Source organism: Mus caroli, chromosome 2 (genome assembly GCF_900094665.2).
Source record: "Mus caroli chromosome 2, CAROLI_EIJ_v1.1, whole genome shotgun sequence".
Classification (NCBI taxonomy): domain Eukaryota; kingdom Metazoa; phylum Chordata; class Mammalia; order Rodentia; family Muridae; genus Mus; species Mus caroli.
In genome coordinates, this window is record NC_034571.1 from 3,103,055 (window position 1) to 3,125,788 (window position 22,734).

General features: G+C 43.6%; 1 protein-coding gene across 3 annotated transcripts in view; it reads left to right on the forward strand.

The window, feature by feature from the left end:
- The first annotated feature begins 10,167 nt into the window (after positions 1-10,167).
- Positions 10,168-22,734, forward strand: part of Usp6nl (USP6 N-terminal like) — a 123,402-nt gene continuing 110,835 nt past the window's right edge. The window contains exon 1 of one of the 3 annotated variants that reach the window (XM_021154013.2): positions 10,168-10,255. The gene's annotated coding sequence lies outside the window, so the exon portion shown is untranslated. Of the gene's footprint in view, positions 10,256-10,661; positions 10,898-17,226; positions 17,558-22,734 lie in introns of those variants that run through there. The other 2 variants (XM_021154009.2, XM_029470742.1) reach the window with 2 other exon arrangements.

Here is a 22,734-nt window from a genome sequence, read left to right on the forward strand (position 1 = left end):
CTACAGAGGCAACTGGTCTACCTCCAGCTCTTTCTCTCTCCCTGTCCTCTATCTCTATCCTCCCCACTGTGTGTTGAGACTGAGATAAAGAAGACCCTCAGATTGTCTCACTGTATCACCCAGTTAGGGGTAAAGAGTAACTTCTCCTGAAGTGCTTGGTCTCTGAGCTGCCAGAGGTTAGGTTTGATGGCTGTGGTTTTCATCCTGCTTTCCACTGACAAGCTCAGCCCAGAACATAACACCTTCCAAAGCAGATAAGACACCAGACAATCGTATGTCATCATCTCCATCCCCCTACAAATCCCTCAAGAGTAACAGCTTTGCTGTTTTATTCACCACTGAATGTCCAGCTACTGCCAATACAGTACAATACAGGTGGGCATCGGTAAGTATCCAATAAACATTTGTTTACTGAATGGGTGATGACTATAGCTTATTAGATATCAAGATCCAGCATCTAGTGAATTAAAAATACTGCACCAGTTTTAGAGCAATATCTCTCCAAGAAAGTAATCATATTCTTTTTCTGTCTATTGCCTAGTGAACTAAATCTAAACTCCTTACTCAGGCATTTGAAGTGTACCATGATGTGCTCTCAAGTTACCCTCACAGGATTACTGATTTTCACCTGACACCAGTGGTCCAGATAAAATGGATGATTAATCTCTATTTTTATATTTAAAAAAAAGGACCTTAACACTCTTCTTCTACATGACCAGACAACCCCATCTCTTGTGTGAAGACCTCTTCTCTTCAATGACCTTGGGGAACATGATGCTAACGCCTTAATATCTTTTTTTTTTCTTTTTTGTCATTTGCCAAATTTACCATTTGAGAAACACACACCTCCCATATGGAAGCCCGTCTTGAACTGGCAGTGTGTTCAATGTTTTGTAAAAACATTGTAATGTAAAGTACGTTGTGCCTACTGATGTGTGCAGGGATACGGTTCATGAACCCCAGAGTTCAGACAAAGGAACACTGTTGCTGGAGTTGCTTGCCTTCTCTAAATGAGCTCAAGGAAGCCGGGGACTCTGGGAATCACCAACCGCCACCTTGGGCGAGTGAAGATGACAAGCATAGGCAAGGAAAGAAGCTAGTAGGAGCAAGATCAGAATCTGTGAAGCTCATCGGTGGTGTGCACCAACCGCCTTTGTTGCTTATGAGTTTGAGGTAGTTCTGTTATTTACAATTTTGCTGGCTCTCATCCCATAAACCATGGGTCAAGTGTGTGCCCTCAGCACTGGGTGGGGCACAGCACTTTCTGTACACTTTCTGTTTGCACACAGGAATAATTTATGATGTGAATAAATATAAATATAGATTGCTGTAGAATCCACCATAGTGACTTGCTCATATTCTTGGCTAACCAAACTCATTTATTAAAGCAACAGTGTCAAGCATGGATAACTTCCCATCATTATAAAGTTAATTTGGGTCAATGGATTTACCTGAGTTACATGGGAATTATATAGCTTAAAAATCTTATATTAATATAAGGGCCATAAAACGTTATATTTATAAAGATATAAAGTACCATAAAACTTTAAAAGGTTTTTACTTTGGATTTGGCAAGAAGCCAATAGAAGTGATGCTAAAAATAAACAGAGCAAGAAAAAAATAGGTAAATTGAATGTCAGAAAAAAATTGTTCATCAAAGGACATTATCAGTAAGATGAAATAGTAAACTGTTGAATGGAAGAAAATATTTGCAAATCATATATGTGATGAGAGGACCCATAAAGAATGTTTATAACTCAATAAAAATTTAAGCAACCTAATTAAAAAAATGATCAAGTAACTTGAATAGACAGCTTTCCAAAGAAGTTACTCAGAGTAGTAATATGCACATGAAAGATATTTGATATCATTTGTTATTAGGGAAATGCAAATCAAACCGCAAGATACCACTTTGTGCTCACGGGGATGGCTATAATCATGAAAACAGAAAATAACAAGTGTTTATGGAGGATGTGGAGAAATTGGAAACCTTGTGCACAGTTGTCGAGAATATAAGCCATTGTAAAAACAGTTTGATGTCTCCTTATAAAGTACTTCCTTAAACATAAAGTTACAACAGGATCCAGCATTCCCACTCCTAAGCACATTCCTGAAATAATGAGAAATAATTACTCAAGCAAATACATATGTGTTTATAATAGCAATTTTCATGGATAGCCCAAAGGCAGGAAAACCCAAATTGTCAGTCTTACATATACTAACCAGTTGTGATATGATTATCCATGTAAAGGAGGTATCAGTACATGCTACAATGTGTATGAACCCCAAAGACACGTTAGTGAAAGAAATGATAGACAGCAGGTCCCACCTCACAGGACTGCATTTAGATAGAGTATCCCAGGTCAGTCTAGAGCGAAAGTAGATTAGAGGCTGACAGGGCCTATCTTTGCATGAGAAATGACAGAACAGGTTTACTGAACATGGGGTACAGGTTTTTGGGGGGCAATGAAAGCATTTATGAGTTAGAGGAGGTAGTTATACACTGTGAGTGTCCTGAACACTAATAAAAAGTTCAATTGCAATAGTTGGTGTCACATGAATGTGACAGTGACAGTGACAATCTTGTTCATGACTGAGTTAACACAAAGAAAGCATATTGACATAACACAACATCCAACTTCTGAGTAGTTTCCCAAAATGGTGCCACTCAATATCCTGACCCTCAGCTAACCCAGTAAGTCAGAAGTGGCAGAAAGTGTGTTACCTCAAACACAGGTAGGGGCTACTGTGGTAGGGAAGATGGGCAAGACTTCAAACACCATCATCTCTCATAGTGACAGCTTTGGTTTTTCACAGATTGTGATTTTCTTCTAGTCCTGGTAAAGGCATCAGCTGGTGAATCAATAAGCCAATAACGATTGGTGACAGGATATTTGCTGTTAGTACAACTGTGGTGATCTGGACAAAAATGGTCCCTATAGATCCACAGGGAGTGGCACTATTAGGAGGTGTGGCTTGTTGGAGGAAATGCGTCCCTGGTGTTAGGCTTTGAGGTTTCAGGGGTTCAAGCCAGGCCTACTGGCTCACAGTCTCTTCCTGCTGCCTGCGGATTCAGATGCAGAACTCTGAGCTACCTCTCCAGAACCAGGTCTGCCTGCACTCCACCTGTTATGCTTCGGGCCATAATGATAATGGACTAGATCTCTGAACTGTAAGCCAGCCCCAATTATATGTTTTTCTTTGTAAGAATTGTTGTGGTCATGGTGTCTCTTCATGGCAATAGAAAACCTGCCAAAGACAGCAACCAATATCTCTAACACTCAGGAATCTCTCTTTTCAACATAGGGAATAGGCATCAGGCTCTCTTACTAACTTGTTTTGATATTTGTTTTATTTCCAATGTGCTCATTTTTATATTTTTATCCTCTGTTCATATGACATGACACCTGTGTTCTACTGTGTGATTTTCATTTTACTCTAGATATTTATTAAAAAAATTTCTCTATAAATGTATTTACATAGGGATGAGTCAACTTAAAGGAAAGCAGCCAGGAAGTGATAACATAAATAGAATGAGAAATTTTTGACAGGGGGTATTATTTGATCTTGGAATATTAAGTAGAATATTTAATAGCAATACATTTTTTCACTTGACACATAAACTCGTTGATTGGCAACTTTCCTTTAGCTATCTGCTTTAGGTGTGGACTACAGAGCCTCGAGTCTCTTGCTGCCCAATCACTTGCAGACATGTCAGGAGTCCCCTCACTCCCAGAGGTTTTATGGAAAATTCCCCGGTGGGGCAGAGGATTGGGGATGTGCTTGCCTAGCTTATGTGAGGACACAGGTTTGAACCCTAGCATTGTAAGAGAGAAACAAACTAGTCTACCAACATGAATGGTTTCATTCAATATAAAAGTCCAGGGCTTCTCTATGTCCTCTCTTATTCCCAAATAATGACATGGAGACCTTTATATTAATTAATTAATTAATTAATCAATCATTAATAAGCTTTTTGCACTATATCTGGATAAATTCTGATCTATTCTACCCGATTACGCTGGTCTGACTACTTCCCAGGCATATGACATTACTTGCTATTTCAGTCTTTCTCTGGCACCTACTTCTTTCATCGGGTCTTCATGGTGACCCCCCACCCCTGTGCCTACCCGAGACCCCCCCTCTTATTCTCTCTCAGGGCACGGAGGCCCTGCCTTGTCCTCTCCTGCCCAGCTATAGGCTGATGACCTCTTCGTTGACCAATCAGAAGATGACGGAGAACATCGTTTTTACACAATACTGAGTCACGAAATGCTTCCTAATAATGACAGTACCAAGTCGGACTGCAACCTAGGTTCAGAAGTCAGCACATCTGAATACACAGTGCACAAAACATTCTCAAACAACTTGGTGACTATGATGTGTGTTGGATGTATCTGGGCACCCAGAAGCTGTGGTTCTCCATGTACCTTGGCAGTACAGTTCCGATAAGGTACAGAGCCCCACCCCATGCCCTCTGGAAGGCACAAGGATATGCCACTGCTTTTGAAGTAGCTGGCACGAGAGGTTTGGCAGATGCACATTTTGGGGATGAAGCTGCCTAGAGCCCAGCACACCAACCCATATCCTTGATGGTTTCTAGCTGCTAAGTTGCAGGGGTAGATGCTGCAGCGATGACATGGGCAGTGATGATCTGCTGTTTACTTCAATTTCTGACCTGGGTGCAGTAGTTTCCTAACAGAAGGTCTGCAGTTATATGGAATTATTGGAAAGTTTTGACCTTTCTTACCCTTTCACACACTCCAAAGACCCAAAGTGCCTCTGATTCCCTATATTGAAAGCCATTTTGCTCTTAATAACCTGGAGTAATTTCGTTTTTCTCTGACTAAATCCTTGTTGAAATATTTGAATAATTTCCTGATAATTTGGGGTGTTTGTTGAGTGTTTACTACCCTCCACTGGGCTGAGCATTTTGCAGGCATGGTCTCTTTAGTTCTGTAAAGAGCCTGTGAGGCAGCTTCTCTTACTCATTTTACAGAGTAATGCGATGAGGCCCAGGACCACACAGCCATGCCAAGTCTCAGAGCTGGCAAGCAGCAGAGACTGAGATTTTTTTTTTTTCTTTTTTTTTGAGACAAGGTTTCTCTGTATAGCCCTGGCTGTCCTGGAACTCACTCTGTAGACCAGGCTGGCCTCGAACTCAGAAATCCGCCTGCCTCTGCCTCCCAAGTGCTGGGATTAAAGGTGTGCACCACCACGCCCAGCAGAGGCTGAGGATTTGATTCTGGGTTCTGACTGGAGAGCCTGGTTGAGTCCTTGGTACGGTTTCACCTTCACAGTAGCATTGATGTAGATCTATGCCACAGTCCCTTCAGGCCTGAGACCAAGAGTTAGATCTATGCCACAGTCCCTTCAGGTCTGAGACCAGGAATGGCTCAGGATTCAGAAGTTCCGATTTTTAGGATAACATGGACTATGAATTACTTCTGGAGTGCTATGCATTAGGCGTAGCATAATATAATCAAACACACTAAAAATTTGAAGGATAACTAGTCAGGCATCAGAAGAATAGCTTGGGGCCTGAGGAGAACCTGGGCTACAAAAGGAGTTCAAGACCAGCCTGGACTACATAGCTAGCTTCCACCTCCAAGAAACCAAACCAAAGAGCTCCAACCAACACCATCCCCAAAGAAAACCCACAAGTAATTAAAGAAAGTTCAGTTGTCACCATTTAGTTGCCAAACATACATTAAAACATATTTTGACTTGAAAACCTTTGTGAATCTCAAAGTTACACATTAAGAATTATGAACCTAGCCGGGCAGTGGTGGCGCACACCTTTAATCCCAGCACTTGAGGGGCAGAGGTGGGCAGATTTCTGAGTTCGAGGCCAGCCTGGTCTACAGGGCCGACAGAGTGAGTCCCAGGACAGCCAGAGCTATACAGAGAAATACTGTCTCGAAAAAGAAAAAGAATTATGAACTTGTCATTTTCAATGCATATTATCAGACAGAACAAGCTAGGCAGATCAAAAAGTCATTTTTTTTTTCATCTCTAGCCTCATTTTCAAGAGTCTTGAGTCTGGCTGCTTAAGACCCTTATGTCTTTTCCATTTAGTCGGAGGTTGTCAAGGACTTATTTCATGTCTGAGTCAAATGTAATTGAAAGTACTGTGTATTTACTTAGACCAAGGTCATTATGTTGCTTCGCAGGGTCCAATCATGTATCATTCCATCTCAAAGCAGAGACCCAGTCAAAATTAGAAACTTCTCTGTAAAAGAAGGTGCCCTTGAAGTCTCAAGAATATGCTATTTTTTACCTTGTTTTCATAGCCTGACCTATGACCAAGGCATTTCTGCAGATTTTGATGTTATTTTGTTATTAAACTTTAGGTGAAATGTGACTAAATATAGCTTTAGAACTTTATTTGTGTGTGTGTGGCACATGTGTGTCTGGGGACTCATGCATGCACAGTGTGTGAGCGTGTGGAGGTCAGAGGTTAATTTTGAATGTCACTTAGGAGCAGTTTGCCTTGTTTGGTTGGGGACATGGTCTCAGATTGTCCTGGAGCTCCCTGGTTGGGCTTAGCTGGCTGGCCAGAAAGTCCCAGGCATCCCCCTGCCTCTGCTTCTCAGTACTGGGATTATAACAGTGTGCCGCTATGCCTGGCTTTCCACGTGGCTTCTGGGGACTGAACTTGGGTATCACACTTGTGTGGCAAGTGCTTTGCTGACTAAGCCACCTCTCCAACCCAGAACTTCATTCTTAATAAATTCATTACACTTTCCCTGCAGGTTTGTGACAAAAGATATTGAAGTCTATCTGCAATTTATTATTGTTCTGTGGCTCCCTGGGCTCACCTGGAAGGTCACCACCTAGGGTTTCTCAGGGTGTCGTTCAGCTGGGACTCCAGGCATGCAATACCCAGTTGCCTTGCCCATGTCGCCAGTTTGAGGTTAGCAGCTGTTGGCAGTGGCCTCAGGTGAGGTTGGCTATCTGGTGTGCTCACTGTAAGATGCCTGAGTTTCTTCCTTGACAGTATTTGAATTCTGAGAGAAAGTGCACAAAGGATTTCAGAGACTCGGGTAGAACCTTGAGGCTTCTTCTGTTCTCATCTTAGAGATCGATCACTCTGCCTCATTCCCACCACACTGAGTCACAGGGCCATCGTAGACATAAAAGGAGGGTGGCTAACTGTGTGAGTATTGGTAGGCATGGTTCACTGGGAGGTTTCCTAGGAAAACTAACTGCCATTCAACATACACAGAGTTAGAAAGCTAGTAACAACCATGTACATGAAGGCTAGTGTTTTATCACTAAAATGGAGACAAAAATGCCAGGAAGTCATGTTTTAATTTTTAAATACTTATATATGTGTGCATCTTAATATTTAAATTTTATGTTTGATGAAACTTAAAAAATAATGGGTCCGGTGAGATGGCTCTACAGGTTAAGGCGCTTGCTGTCAATCCTGATGACCCAGGGTCCAATCCCTGGGACCTGAACGGGAGAGGGAGACAACTGACTCCTGAAAGTTGTCCCCCGAGTGCCATACTGGTGCTGTAGCATGTGCTCAAACCCCGTTCCAGGATGGGCGAATCTATGTCCTAGAAATAATGGTATGGCATCTGGGAAGGGACTTGGGGCAGCCGACATATGGTAGACGGAAGTGCTGCCAACAGAAAGTCCGCCAGAGCTAGGAAGATGAAGTGGCATATCTGAAAAGTGATCCAGCCTCATTACAGACTCCTGGCAGACTGTGGTAACTGTCTTACTGTGTAGTCAGGAACAGGCTGGCTACAAGTAAGGAGAAGAGGAGATAGTGAGTGGCAACTTCTGTGGCTGAAAAGGAGTTGTTTCTAAGCTTTGTTTTGTTTTTGTTTTTGAGTCATAAGATCTGTTTGAGCATGTGAAAAAATGAGAAACTTTTTACATATTGGGTATTGATACAAATTGGGTACTGATACACCTCTGTATCCTTTGGTCTTTCCTTTACCTTTCTCTCCTCCTCATTCTTTCTATATTTATTCAGAGGAAGCTCACTCTGGCTAGAGAGCAAACTGAACCAAAGAACAGAACAGGATGGAAGACAAACAAGTCCCCAGTCTCATGGCTTGTATGTTTCTAACATAGGGGGCACTTCCCAAGTCCCCTAAAACAGCAGTAAGATCACCCCAGATCGTTGTAACAAACTGTTTGTAATATCATATGTGTAATTCTACTGTTCGTGATCCTCCTTCTGGCTCTGCCATCAATACTTTCTCTTTTAAACTGAAGGACTTTATTAAGGAAAAACTATGAGCCATGTGGACATCCATGGATATCCACTGATATGCTTGCTTTCTTTTTATCATGAGTTATATACAGTGATATTGGAACTGACTTTTTGAGTCAACAAAACACTCCTAGGGAATTTCAGAAATGACTGTAGTGGGTGAGATGAATCACATGAGGCTTTCCAGAGTCTCCACGGCACAACCCACTTAGCTACTCCCCAAACCTGAATGGACTGCATAGCCATCGATCCACATTGCAAGGTCTCAGTTTACAGGAGACTCTAGGAACAGTGCCTTTGATCCGAAGTTTTGAAGATGAAAGCTAAGGATGCATGGTTTACTTTTGAAAATTTCCCCATGTTCTATATTTTCATGTTCTCACCGCAAATTATACTCTTAACTCTAGTTATTATGGAATCTTGTGGGAAACTTAAACATGTACTTTTACCTTTGGCAATATTCTGTAAGTATTGTCATGAGTATAACTTTTAAAAACGAAATGCAAATGCCACTCTTCCTGTTATGTGATCGGAAAGTTCTAAATGTTTAGCATTTGCAGAATATTTTCATTGGAGATACAGACTGTTTATCCCCCTTTCATTTTCTTTGGTATTTTGACAGTGAACTTTCCCCCCAGTTGAAGGGGGAATCACATGTATGATATGTATCGTATGTTATAGGGAATAGAATCATAAGGCGGACATAACCTAAATATGCATTTTTTTTTAGGACAGCGGTTGCTAAACTACTACCTCAAGACTCAAGTGTTCCTATTTGTGTAAGTTTTCAGTGAAATTCAGCTACCCTCATTCTTGAATATATTTCTGAATAATAGTACAGACTGCTAAGTGTGAAGTTGCGTCCACAGTGCTGACAGTTAAATCCAGAGTATAGTATTAGACTAATATAAACTTTACACACACACACAAATCTGAAACTTCTCCTTCAGTTTGTGAAGTAAGCATTGCCCTTTCAATTCATTGATGCTTTTGTATTTGTGGTAAAATTTCTGGATGAATTCTCTTGAGCCTCTGTGGGGTTCCCAAGGTATCCTGGAGAGGCAGTAACTCAAACGTTATAGTTTAATTCAGTAAGTGTCTTTTGAAGGACTTCTGCAATCTTCAAGGTACAATGTAAGTACATGCGTATGTGCATGTGTTGTCATCAAAGACTTGGAAGCTGTAGGCATTGTCACAAATGGAGAGTGCTTTAGTGACTTGCTAATTTTGGAATTTTATTCCTTATATTTGAGTGTTGAAAAAATTCCCATGTCCATCCAACTTTTGACCTGATTTTCATCAACCCAACTGTGCCATTTGTACATACCAGAATAAACAAAACAAAACCCAAAGTAGTGTTTCCAAACCTGGTTTAAATGGAGACCTGAATGAAAGGATGCATTTCTATTATGTTATTGTCTTTAAACTGGGAATGCAGCTCAGCGTGTGTGTGTGTGTGTGTGTGTGTGTGTGTGTGTGTATACACACGCGCACACGCGCGCAGACTCTGTCTCCCGTTCAGTTCCTTAAGGAACCCAGTTTGCAGTGAGTGTCAGGTTTCACCAGCCTGGGAAAGAGTAAAGGCAGTGCACAGTTAGTTGCCAACTATAGTAATTCTAGTTCCTGGAAACAAGGACAGACGCCTTTTAGTTACTCGCACACCCAAACCTTTGCTGCTTCTAGTGAATAAATCATTTAACTGTCAGCAAATTACAGTGTTGGGAAGTTTACATCATCCCCAGTTCTTAATGGAAGACCGTGGGGATTAAAACTCTTGACACAGAAAAAGCTGACCTAAAGAAAGATGGGCCAGGGATGAACACGGAACACATTTTTTTAGGCAGCAGAAGGCTCGCACACAGTAGCCTACTTAAAGTTGTGCTGATCTGAACTCTTGGCATAAAAGCCTGGAAATTGACTGTGTGACCTTGTGTCAGTAACAGAGCCACTCTATTGACAGATTCACTGTGCACACACTACCAAGCCTTCGTTTGCGCGAGGAACAACGCTACGAAGCAGGTACAGTTTCCCTCTCACTTCACGGGTGACGATACCGAGTCCAAGAGAAACCCAAGTGCAGTAGGCAACGTCTGAAGGCTGGCGAGCCGACGGGCCTCCTCCGCGAAAGGCGCCGTGCTCTGCCGGCCGCCCTCAGGTGTCAGACACAGCACTGGTCCCAGCCCGTGAGCAGTTCTGGAGCGATCGCTGGGCGCCGCCGGGTCCGCGGACCCCCTCTTCCTGCAGAGGGGCTCGGGCCGTCGGCCTCCGCCCGCAGCCCATCGGGAGCGCGCCCGGCGGGAGCGCGGGAGCAGCGCACGTGCCGCCGGGAAGGCAGGGGCTGTCCGCCCGCGCCAAGATGGCGGCGGCCGCGGCCGCAGCGGCGACTGTTGGCGGCCGGTGAGGCAGGCGGGGCCGGCGGCGCGGAGGCGGGGTCCCGGGCGAGCCGCCCTGGGGAAGGCGGGGGCCGTTTCCATAGCGGCGGCGGCTGGAGGTGTCGCGCCGGGGAACTTCCTGGTTCCCGGGCTCGGCTTTGCCGGGAGCCTCCTGGAAGGGAAACAATGGGGCGGAGGGCACTGCGGTAGCCGCCGCCGCCGCCGCCGCCGCCGCGCCGGACCCTCTCGGCCTCCCGCGACTGGCCGCCGCCGCCGGGACCGCTTGGAGGTAACTTCCTTTTCTCTTCAGCCGCTGCTCCAGGGGCTGGCGGGGGTCTAAAGGCGAGGGGGCCGGGTCGGAACTGGCCCCGGGCAGCCGGCCGCCGCCATTCCCGGCCCCGGGCAGAGGGCACGCTGCGGCGGCGCGGCCTGGCCCGAGCCGGCTCCCGTGGACCCCGCGCGCCGCGTTGCTCGCGCGTGGGGGTGGTGGTCTGCGGTGTGATTGACAGGCGGGCGCGCGCGCGCGCGGGAGCGGCCGGGCTGGGGGCCGAGAGGGCTCGGCGCTGCGTGCAGACCCCCGGCGAGGCGGAACGCTCCGGCCGCCTTCCTCCTCCACCCCGCGTGCAAGTTTCGGTCCCCGGGGAGACGTTGTCTCCCTTGCAAGTTTCAGTTGCGTCCTGCGGGAGCGCGAGTGGGCAGGACCCAGGCAAACTTCGTTCGCTGAGACGATTGCCTGGGATGCCGCAAGAACTTTGGAGCAGCCCCGGGGAGGATGGGCGGGCGGGCGGGAGGGAGCTGGGAAGCCTGGAAATCCGTGCGCCCCGGCAAAGTTTTGCTGGCTAGTTTGGAGCTCCGGGAGCGCGGCGTTTCTATAGGGGATGAGCACGGTGGCTCGCAGGTGCTTTAATGCCAGAGAATGAGAGAAGTCTTACTCCGTGGTGGGACGTTCATATATGTTGAGCATCGAGATCTCTGGGCTCTTCTTTAGGCACACTCCGTTTAATCGACAGATACTTTTTCTTTTTTTTTTTTTTAAAGATTTATTTATTTTATGTAGACGAGTACACTGTAGCTCTTAACCGCCCAGCCATCTCTCCAGCTATCGACAGATATTTTGAATTTTATTTTTAAAATTAGCGTACAAGGTGTTAGCTAACATCACGGCATTTTCGAATAAAGTTGCGTTAGTAGATTCTTCTGTTCACTCATTTCTCCTACCCCAGATGCTTTTTAAGGAGACTAATATGCGTTGTGTCTCATGGAAAGGCTCGGTGAATTGGGGCAGTGCTGCGACACGAATGGAAAAAGTTGTAGGGACAGTGTTCAAAGTATTCTTGCTGGAACAGTTTAGTCTTGGATCCTTCCTTCCTTCTTTATTTCCTTCCTTCCTTTACTTCTTCCATTCCTATATAATTAGATCTATGAGACAGTTGTTTCATAGCTCAGAAAAGTTTCGCGGTACGGTTGGTTGAGATGACCCGTGACCAATTCCCTCCCATACTGAATCTCTGGAAGTTTTGTCGGTGGTGGTGGGAACTAGGGCAGAGTTTTAAATTGTTTTCCCTTTCTTTAACTCACCTTAATAATCAGTAAACTGGCATTTAAACAATGACTCATTGCTTTTCTCACCAAGACCCCACAATTAACAAAATATTTCCTAGTTTGTCATAATTTTATAGGTGAAATTGTAAGCATGCTGTTTCGTTCACTCCTTAGTTTGTCCTCTCTCCAGGCCATTATGCTGTAAATCAAAATGGAAAAGGAAATTATACTAATAACAGTATTTATTAACTTGTGCGGTGCCCCCAGTTGAAGAATCAGGGCACTCCCACGAAGGTATTGAAGAAGTATCCTTGGTCTGACTTTGAGAGTGTGGGTCCTGAGCCTTAGTGCTGTTCGCCACTTACTTTTTAAATCAGACTACAGCTCTAGGTTGGGCTTGGTTCTGGTGAGTATAATCCACTAGTACCCTTTTGCCTTAAAATATATATTTTAAAAGATATTTTATGTGTATGAGTGTGGCCTGCATTTATGCGTATGCACCACACATGTGCTTGTTGCTCTCAGAGGTCAGAAGAGGAGGTCAGATCTCCAGGAACTAGAGTTCTGAATGGTTGTGGGCCATCATGTATTAGCAGCAAGTGTGCCTAACCACTGAGCCATCTCTCCCCCCCTCCATTACTCCCTCTCAGGGTGTTTTGTGGTGCAGGTAACCCTTAGCGAGGACAACTGGTCTGGTTAAACAAGTACCTGAGGAGAAGTGGCAGACGTGGTGTTGGGTGTATAGTGACTGATCATCTTCATGCATTGTGTGGGAACCAGCAGATCCAGTCTGGGGCTCCAGGGCCTAGCTTCGTACTGTAGTGTACTGGCCTCGCTTTGCCATCATGACGAATTATTGTTACATTTTGTAGCCAGGAAATGATTTTGGTTGAAAAATTGAGGAATGTTAAGGAAGTCAAAGAATTTAGAAAATTTTGAGAGTTGCTACTTCCGGTATCGAGGAGGAGACGTTTTCTGGCTCTGAGTTTAATTGTACTTTAACCATCCTGTTTTGTAACCAGTGCAATTCAGACTAATTACCACAGACTTACAGTTTGCCCCTTCAGTGTAATTTGTGAGAAGCATTTTCCATTTACAGATGTGATCTAATTATACAGCAGAGAAGCATTTTCTCCTCTAAAAGGTTTCTACCATCTTTTGCAGTTAACCTAAGAATCACAATTTGAAGGGAGTCTGGCCTGTAGTATCCTTCTACATAGTGGACAGGGATTGGAGAGTGTGGGGATTAGAGACGCAGAGACCATTCCTGGCTGGCTAGTATCTATAGGAACTCTCACTGCCTGTCTTCATTCTTCAAAGCTTATTGTTTCATGAAATTAGGATATTTGAGGGTGAGAGGAAAGTGTGTACACAGTACAGACTGAGGGAGACTGAGGTGGAGGTCATAGGAGAGTGCTCCCGGCACAGCCTGTGTGCTGCTGCCACTGCTCAAAGAGAAGCACCTGAACCAGTCTCTCATCGTCTGCCTCATAGTCATCCCCGAGAGTGAGTCACGCTTGATCCTCGCGGCCACACAGACATGGAAGAGACTGTCCACTGCAGTGTCTGCTTTTGGAACTCTTGGGTTACTGTTAGTTTCTATGGCTGTTAAACTTGGACTAAATGCTAAGTAAAATATCCTTTGGTTTTTTCAGAACAAAGATTGTAAGGATCATTGTTGATTGAGTGTGTTTTCTTTTTCCCTTGTTGGCGTAGACTGCCTTATTTAATGAAACATGCCCACTCTTCACAGGATGTTAGGAGCTGCCTACCCTAAGAGAAAATGTCTAGTAAGTATTGGGGTTGTCTCCTTTGCTTGTAGCAAGATCAAGAGCGACTTGGGAATTTTGTGTCTCCCTAAGTGGTCTTGGCTCTACAGAGATGATTTTGCTGTCTTGTGACAGAAGCACACCTGCACCTGGGTCATTGTGACAGGAGTGTGGCAGAAGTTACTTGTTTCCCCTCCCCTGGAAGTTTTCTCCACTGCATCAACAAGTGAAAGGCTGAAGTGCTGTGGTAGACTGTCATTTAAAAACGGCTCAGTATATTAATTTTACACTAGCTATGTTACTAGGGATGGCAAATCTGTGTTTCAGCACAGCAGGAGTGCAGGGTTCTTGCACCAATGCTCCCTGGGAACTACTGGGCTGTTCACTTTGTTGGCTTTCTGGCAGTTTAATTTATCAGTATATATGGAGTAAGATAAGACAAGGTGAAGTGAAAATCACAAAAGAAAAAAATTGAATAGGTGAAGAGGATACCTTCGAAATCTGTCTTACCTGGGCAGTTTATTCTTAAAATTCTTTCTTGGTTTGCCTTGAGTTTTTAAAAATGACATCTCATTTTTTTTCTTCTTTCCTTCCTTCCTTTTTTTTTTTTGTTTCAGTTTGGGATTATAGATTTTACTACTTTCAAGTGTTTAAATTTTGGCGTATCATTTTATTATTACAGTTTTGTGCGTGGGTGTGCATGTATGCAGGCGGTGTGGGCACCTGATTGAATGTGGGCCCATGAGCATGCTGGAGTTGCAGCTTGTGAATCGTTCCTTAGGAACCACCTGCCCTGTGTTTTGATAGAGTGACTCTGACCTGCCTTGCTGTTAGGCTAGGCCGGCTGCCTCTGAGCCTCAGGTACCCTCCTGTCCCCCTCCCTAGGTTATGCTTGGGTTTAGTTTACTTCCAAGTTGTCCTTTCTTTGGGGGTTTGTTTTCTTGAGGTCTTAATTGAAATCAAGGGATGGTTCACCTGGTCTTTCTGACATTGTGACACTTTGCCTTTAGTGTTCAGGGCTGCCTGCCTAAGTACAGTGCCCTTTCAGGTGCCTGCTTTGATTGGGCATCAGTTTCCTAGGGTGCTTCACTCTCCGTTTTGGATTCCTAATCTCTTTTGGACAGTGACTGCTCATTCCTTAGTATCTTGTTAGTTCTTGGATATACCCTTTAAAAAAGTTGTATCGTTTACATACAACAATGTTTACTAGTCTTGGATATATACATCCAAGAATCTTACACTATAAAAATCCAAGAATTTTTATAGTGTAAAATTAACTCAGTCCAATCCGTAGAGTATTTCTGGTGCCCCAGAGGTTTATTGCAGTTGTTTTCCATCAGTATCGTCTTCCTGTTTGAATTTACCCAGGTCTTAATTTCTGTCACCATAGGTTAGTTTTAGATTTTTAGTTTTCCAAAGAAACAATGTCATGCAACATCCACTGGTTTGTGTTTGGTTTCTTTCATTCAGCATTGTATTCTGGAAGTGAATTTTACTTACGTTGTATGTAGCTGTTTCTTTTTGTTGTCCAGTATTTGTTTTAGTTACTCTGGCTACCTGGAAAGTTGTTCACGACTAACTAACGCTTAAGCCAGTGGCAACGTTTGCTTTGCTCACAGCTCTGCACTTTGGGCAGTGCTCATGCCTGGCTCACTCAGTGTCAGGTTGGTCTGTCTGAAGACCACGCCTGCTGTTGTATAAAGGGCTGGTTCTATGTCAGATCAGTGATAGGACACTGAGGTGCAGCCTTACAGTATGGCTTGAGTTGTTTGCATGAGCTGTGTGGCTCCATTCCAAGAATAGAGAGGTTGCGGGTGAGCCACAAAGAAGCTACGTTGTCCTTGTCCCTTGGACTTGGCACTCCTGTGCTATTAATGCCCATCGTATTGTAATTACTCCTTGAGACAGTTGTAAGATGCTCGCCTGTAAAGAAAGGGGGAAATGGCCCTGGTTTTTGACTAGGAGGGATAAGATTCTAAAAAAAGTCAGGCAGGATCATACTGCAGTAACTAGCATCAGAAAATAGAGATTGCCACATTGGTGGCCTAGTCCATTCTACGTTTATTAAGCATCTGGATTGATCTCAGTTACTCACTGCTATAACACAGCTACTGTGAACATTCGTACTTGTGTATTTGTTGGCTATATAAACGCCTTCCTTTTGGCTGCTACCCTAGAAGTGGAATTGTTCACCAATAGGTAGACATTCAGTTAGCTTTAGTAGTCGCTTAGCAAACATTGTGCAAAATGTTGGTGTCACTTTATCTCCTTGGTATTTTTAATGTCTTAAAACTACCTGTGGTGTGGATTGCTTGGGCAGCCATTGTCTCATAGGGAGACAGGTGGTCTGCATCTACCAGGTCCTCCTTTCTTCTTTCCTTTTCTTCTTTCTTGCATGTGTATGGTTCGTGTGTGTGCGCGCGCGTGTGCGCGCGCGCGCACATGTTCCCATGTGTGGGTACACATATGTGAAGGACCAAGGCCAGTATCACTCTACCTTATTCACTGACACTGTGTCTCAGTTGAACTAGTTCGATAGTTCTGTTGGTTTTAAGCTAGCCATTGTGCTCCAGTGATTCCCATGCCACGCCCACCTGTCATCTCCTTGGGTTCTGATGACCCTAACTTCAGACAGGCACAATTTCTTAAGCCCCTGAGCCATCTCCCCATCCCATGAGGCTTTCATACACTATACCCAGCTAGATGCTTAGTTTTTGGAAAGTAGAGATTATGTAGAAGGGTGTGATTGTGAAGTTCTAGGGCAGTTTTCAAAACAGTAGTGTACGGTATGTATTCAAAGATTATTGCATTGGTTACTGAAGCGAGCTTTTTGGATTTTAATTTATTTTTATTTCTTTTAGGAATTTCTTTTAAAGGTGTTAGCAATGTATATTTGTGTACATTGTATAACAAACATGTATAAGCATATTTGGTTGATTGTCAGAACTTTTTAGTATCAATTTGAACTCTAAGGTCATTCTGCAGACTTGCTTGGAGTTTATTTTCCTGACTAGCAACAGAGCCCTCTCTCCAAGGCTAGTACTTTGCTATCATTGAGGGTTGCCGGAAGAGCACTGCGTAGACTCTGAGACTTAGTGCTGCATTTACGGTCTCACTGGGAGTTACTGTTCCGTCCCCCTCCGTCAACTCAGTCTTCCCTAGCCTCCTTTAATGCACCGTTTTAGACTGGCTTGTCTTTAGCTCACACCTCCTTTACCGTGATAGTTGAGTTCTTGATCCTGCTTCTGCTAAGGAGATGAGACGCTTTCTCAGCTTCTTGTTTAATTTGGGTTAGTCTTAAAGTCATAAATAACACAAGTTACAAATAGAACTTCAGTATTGTGTTTCAGCTTCCTTATTTTATGAGCCCCAAAATGTACCAGGACTATTAATGCACACATCAACTTTATATTTAGTTTACCAGGGCACCTTTCACATAGGGTCCCATGATACTCCTGGGTGCTAGTCAGCCTGGGAAGTTTAACTGTGACGTTTGCACACACAGGCCCAGGGAGGCCAAGAGGACCTTGCTGTTGCAGCTTCCTTGTGAGGCCTTGCATGCAGCCGACCACCGTCTTGCTGGCGTCCAGTTTCATACCTACTACCCTTCAGATCTCTGTACTTGCATCCTTTGGCTCGTAAGTGTCCTCACTCTGAATACAGTGCCTGAATCCACGGAAGCCCGGCCACTTCAGCCAGTTGGGTTCTGTTGGCTTGTTCTGACTTTTCCTCTGTTAGCTTCAAGATTGCTGGGATCAAGTTTGTCTTGTGTCCCAGAATTTTTTATGTATTATTATAGAGTTGAATTAATATTTATTGAAAGAGCAAATGAGTGTATTTTGGTGTTTAGATTTTAACAGATCAAACATTCCTCTGATATATGTCTTAGAATTATGTCTCCTTTTAAATCTTTCTGTTAGGGTGTTTGCTGTAGCGCTCATTGTAGATAGCAACCTGAATTTTAACAGTATCATCATGCTCCTTAAAAGGAAAGATACTGTGTTCTCCACTTATCTGTGGAGCTTAGCTACTGTGCATGGTTCTGATAGGACAGAAACATCCAGTGCATATGGCAATATAACATTATACACCACCCCTGAGAGCCCCACCCTCTCTGTACCTGATAGAAAAAGAAAGATTTGGATATGACACTTGCTGTTTCAAATGCCTGTTGACCAGTATAAACAAAGCCACTAGAGCTTGATAAGCCGGCCTGGAAACCTATCTTACATTCTACCTGAGGAAAGGAAATTGACTTACCCTTGTCTCATACATCATTAACATACACGTGTAAACACACTGCTGAACCCAGCCGTTCTGCTCAGTCTGTCTCACTCTTTGATCTCATTAGCAGGAAATATTTTGTTGACTTAGTGAGCCACATAACCGTCTTTTCGGAGTCAGTGACAGATGCACCATACTCTCCTTGTGCTTGGAAAAGACTCCAGGCTGTGGGAATTTAGTACTGTGTTTTATGGGTCTACATTGCTCTAGAGTATTGTTTATAGGAAGTCCAAGAATGGTGTAACCACAAGGGTGAGATATGTCTCAGTGAATAATGTCTGTGGTATTAACTGGAGCCATTTCTTTATCTAGAATAAGAAGACTCACCTGGGAATCTGTCCTGGCATATGTAGTAGGACTAATGAGCTGTGACTGAATTAAGAAAGGAAGGCACTAGAATTAGTACCATGTAAGCCTTGCAAAGGGGTAGTATTCTGGTCATAGCTTTGTGGTCTAGGCCTAGGCTTCTGTCTGGCTCCCCTGGGAGTTGCATGGCCAGTAAGTTTATATGTTGTATGTTTTTTAAATTGGAAAAATTATATATTTTTTTCAATTTTTTTTTTTTTGAGATAGTGTCCTATTATGTAGCCTTGGCTGGCCTGGAACTTGCTCTGTAGACCAGAAATTCATGTAGGCCTCAAATTCATAGAGTTCTTCCTGCCTCTGCCTTTTGAGTGCTGGGTTAAAGGCATAAGCCACCACACCAGCTTATATTGTCTGTTTTAAATTTAAAAACTGAAGTCACAAGTCATGGCTTGTGAGCCTTTGAGGAAATAACTGTGAGTCGGATAAAGCTTAATTTCTGATGTGCTTTTTTGTTTGTTTGCTTGTTTGTTTTTGTTTTTTTCAAGACAGGGTTTCTCTGTGTAGCCCTGGCTGTCCTGGAACTAACTCTGTAGACCAGGCTAGCCTTGAACTCAGAAATTCACCTGCCTCTGCCTCCCAAGTGCTGGGATTAAAGGCGCGCACCACCACGCCTGGCTTCTGATGTGCTTTCTTGATGATTCTGTGCTGAGGGTGGGTAAAGGCCCTTGCAAGGTTCATTCATTTCCTTTCCTTAAATTGCTGGGCAGTTCCAACGGACATGAGAGGTTATTAATAATGAATGATCTAGTCAGTTGTTTATTATTGGAAATTTCTGTGATGTTATAATTAATACTGTGGTGACGGACATTTCCTGAAGCATTATGGGAGGGGAGAGGGCAGTGGCTTTTCAACAGCAGTAGTGTAGGGAGATAAGCCTCTGGAGAAGACTGTGCAGGGTTAGCTGTGCAGGTGAGAGGGGCCTCCGAGGTGGGACAGCACGGCTGATGAGGTCTTTGTGTGGCCGGATGTGTCGTCCATGGACAGTGTCTGAGCAGCTCTTCCTCCATAAACAGACACTTGAGAACACACTGCCCACGGTGTGCAGCCAAGCCGCTCAGCGCTCGCCTTTGTTGCTTACCCTAAGGAGTGAGTGTGTCACCGCAGCTGCTTCTGGCCTCTGATCACCGCCGAGAGATTGTACCTGCACTTAACACCTTTCTTTATACGTGCACCTCCATATATTTATGTTACTTGTATTTACATTTTCTGTACTTTTGGGAAATTTTCAAAAAATATTAGAATACTGTAAAATACAAGATTTGTACAAGTGTTCCGTATTACATAAAGACTAACATAGTGACATCCATTCAGTTGCCACCCTCAGCTTTCGTGACAGAATATTTATTCCCAGCCTCTCTGTGCTTTGCTTGTTTAAAGATTTGTTTCCTGTAATTAGGTTGCACCTAGATTTTTGAATGCAGTCTATTTTAACTTGAAACTTTAGTTAATTCTTTGTTTTTTGTTTTTTTGAGACAGGGTTTCTCTGTGTAGCCCTGGCTGTCCTGGAGCTCTCTCTGTAGACCAGGCTGGCCTCACCCCCCACCCCCCATAGTCAGTGTCTGTATCTCTGGCTTAGTCATCTTTGGCTATAATAAAGCAATTGCTACAACATTTCAGTGACTGACAGCAGACATTTCTAGCTCATAGACTGCAACCTTGGCTGTATTTGACTGGGTTGGCTGGGTTTGGTATAAGCTGTGGGCTGTCTTCAGTTATGTGTCATTTTGGGGCCAGCAGGCTCCTTGGGTGCAGCTCAAGAGAATGTAGGCAAACTTGGTGCTCTCACAGCTTTCAGTTGGGTGTAGTTGGTTCTGCCCCGTTCCAGAAGACATATTGCCCCCTCCCAACCCCAAGCCACTATGTGAAAAGTAAGATAAATGCCGGATTTTACACAAATACTACCGAATACCTAGTATGTAAAGTTGTGTTTTTAAGAGACCTTGCTCTTCTCTAGGTGAGGAGAAAGGAGAATAGATATTTTATCTTGTGTGCCGGTGCTACTGAGCCGCCTGGTTGCTGGAAACATTGATAGACTACCTCCTCTGAAAGCAGATGGGGGTGAGGACTGTGATGAGCTTAAGAGCCTTGACCAGGTGACCCTCACTGCGTCATTCTTGAGCACATTTCTAAGAATTGCCCCATGGGCTGGCCATGGCGTCTGATCGTGGTCCAGTGTGTGCATGTGCAACACTAGGGGGACTTTGCTTTTTTTTTTTTTTTTTTTTTTCCCTTTTTTTTTTTTTTTTTTTTTCTGGGAGGAGGTTATAAGGGTGGGAGGTGGGCCTGGGGGACTGGAAATGAGTGTGATCAGGGTGCATTATGTGAAATTCCCAAATAATCAATACAAATAGTATGTTGGGAGAAAAAGTTATTCAGAGGTCCTTACATTAAGTTCTAAAACATGCTTGCTTGCTTGTAAACTGTAAAATTTGCTCCCTCATATGCTAAGTCTATACATCTAGTGTTTGTAAGTTTTATTATCCTGACTTAAAATATTGTTGTTTCTAACTATGTGTAGGTGCATATATTTGCATGTGGGTTTGCGTAGCATGAGTGCAGGTAGCTGAGGAGGCCCTACAGGCATCGCGTATCCTTTGGTGCTGAGAAATACCAGAATAAGGATTTATTTGGCTTCTTAGGTATGGTAGGAGGGAGGCATTACATCTTATAAGGTACTTTGATAATACCCTTTAGAAAATTTAGCATTAAATATGCATATAAACATAAGCCTCTGAGCAGAGGGTAGGTGCTCCAAGGATGAATACACATGGACTCTTGGGGCGTCCAAGAATGTTTTATCTGCTTTGTGTTTCTGTGACATTTCCTGCCTTTTCCTGTTGTCATTCAGCATGTTCCATCTCTTAGTTTCCAAGGAGGGAAATCAAATCTAGTAAACTTACTCTACAGCCATAAAGGAGTGTCTTTATTGTGAGAGACTTCGGATGCGTATCTGAAGCTAGTGTGCGATTATATGCGATTGTAGATTTGCCACACCACTCATTTCCATGGGGTAATTGGGTTATCTGGAAAGGGTAATCACTGGCTAATGCCCAGATGAAGAAAAAAACCTGTGGGCTGGGGTCAGGTGATGGGGTGACAGAGCCATGATTATATACCACTGCTAACTACAGTGTAGGCCCATGTGGTGCGTGCACATGCTGATGCAACCTCTACATTGTGCAAACATGTGCTTCTTACGCATCTTATATGATCTGAGTACAATGTATGGACACAGCAAACTGAATTTTTAAAAGAGCTTCTCTATCTGTGACTGATAACCCTTGTATTAAGTGAGGGACTTACTGCTTTATGTTTTCTTGAGTGACTTAGAAAATAAAGTGTTACTGTCCATGCTTGTGGGACATAGCTTACTGGTTATGATGAATGTTATGCAAGTGTGCATTTGTATTGAATTGCAGAGCGGTGCCATTCTGTGGTGGCGCTAGGAAGGCCTTCATGCACGCGCGTTATGTTTAACCACTGTACTTCTCCCTCATCAAAAGAGGAAGCTAGATTGCGAGTCTTAGTCAAGGGTCAAGTGTGTTTTACTATTGATGCCCATATTAATACAAAGCAAAGCTTACGTTACCCTTGCGTGAAAAGAAATACATCTAAAGGTTGCAACTTATTCACTAGATATATCTTTAAAATACTTAGAATGCCTTGAAAGGACATATGCTACATATATTATTATGTTTATAATGAGGAAATGGAATCATTACAGAAAGCTTATAGCAGTAAGTTTTGTGGTCCTTTTTATATAAGTAATTTGGATGCAATCAAAATAAATTTAGCAGGCAGGCTTCCCTTTATTTGTCCTCGGCAGAGCCCTCTTCTTTTCTTGACTTTATCAGCTGGGAATGGGGAAGGAATAAGTTTAGTACTAAGAGTCAGGTTTATATGGCAGTTGTCTACACACTAAGCTCCTGTACGCAGTTGTCTACACACTAAGCACCTGTATGCAGTTGTCTACACACTAAGCTCCTGTATGCAGTTGTCTACACACTAAGCTCCTGTACGCAGTTGTTTACACACTAAGCTCCTGTATGCAGTTGTCTACACACTAAGCTCCTGTACGCAGTTGTCTACACACTAAGCTCCTGTATGTGCAGTTGTCTACACACTAAGCTCTTGTATGCAGTTGTCTACACACTAAGCTCCTGTA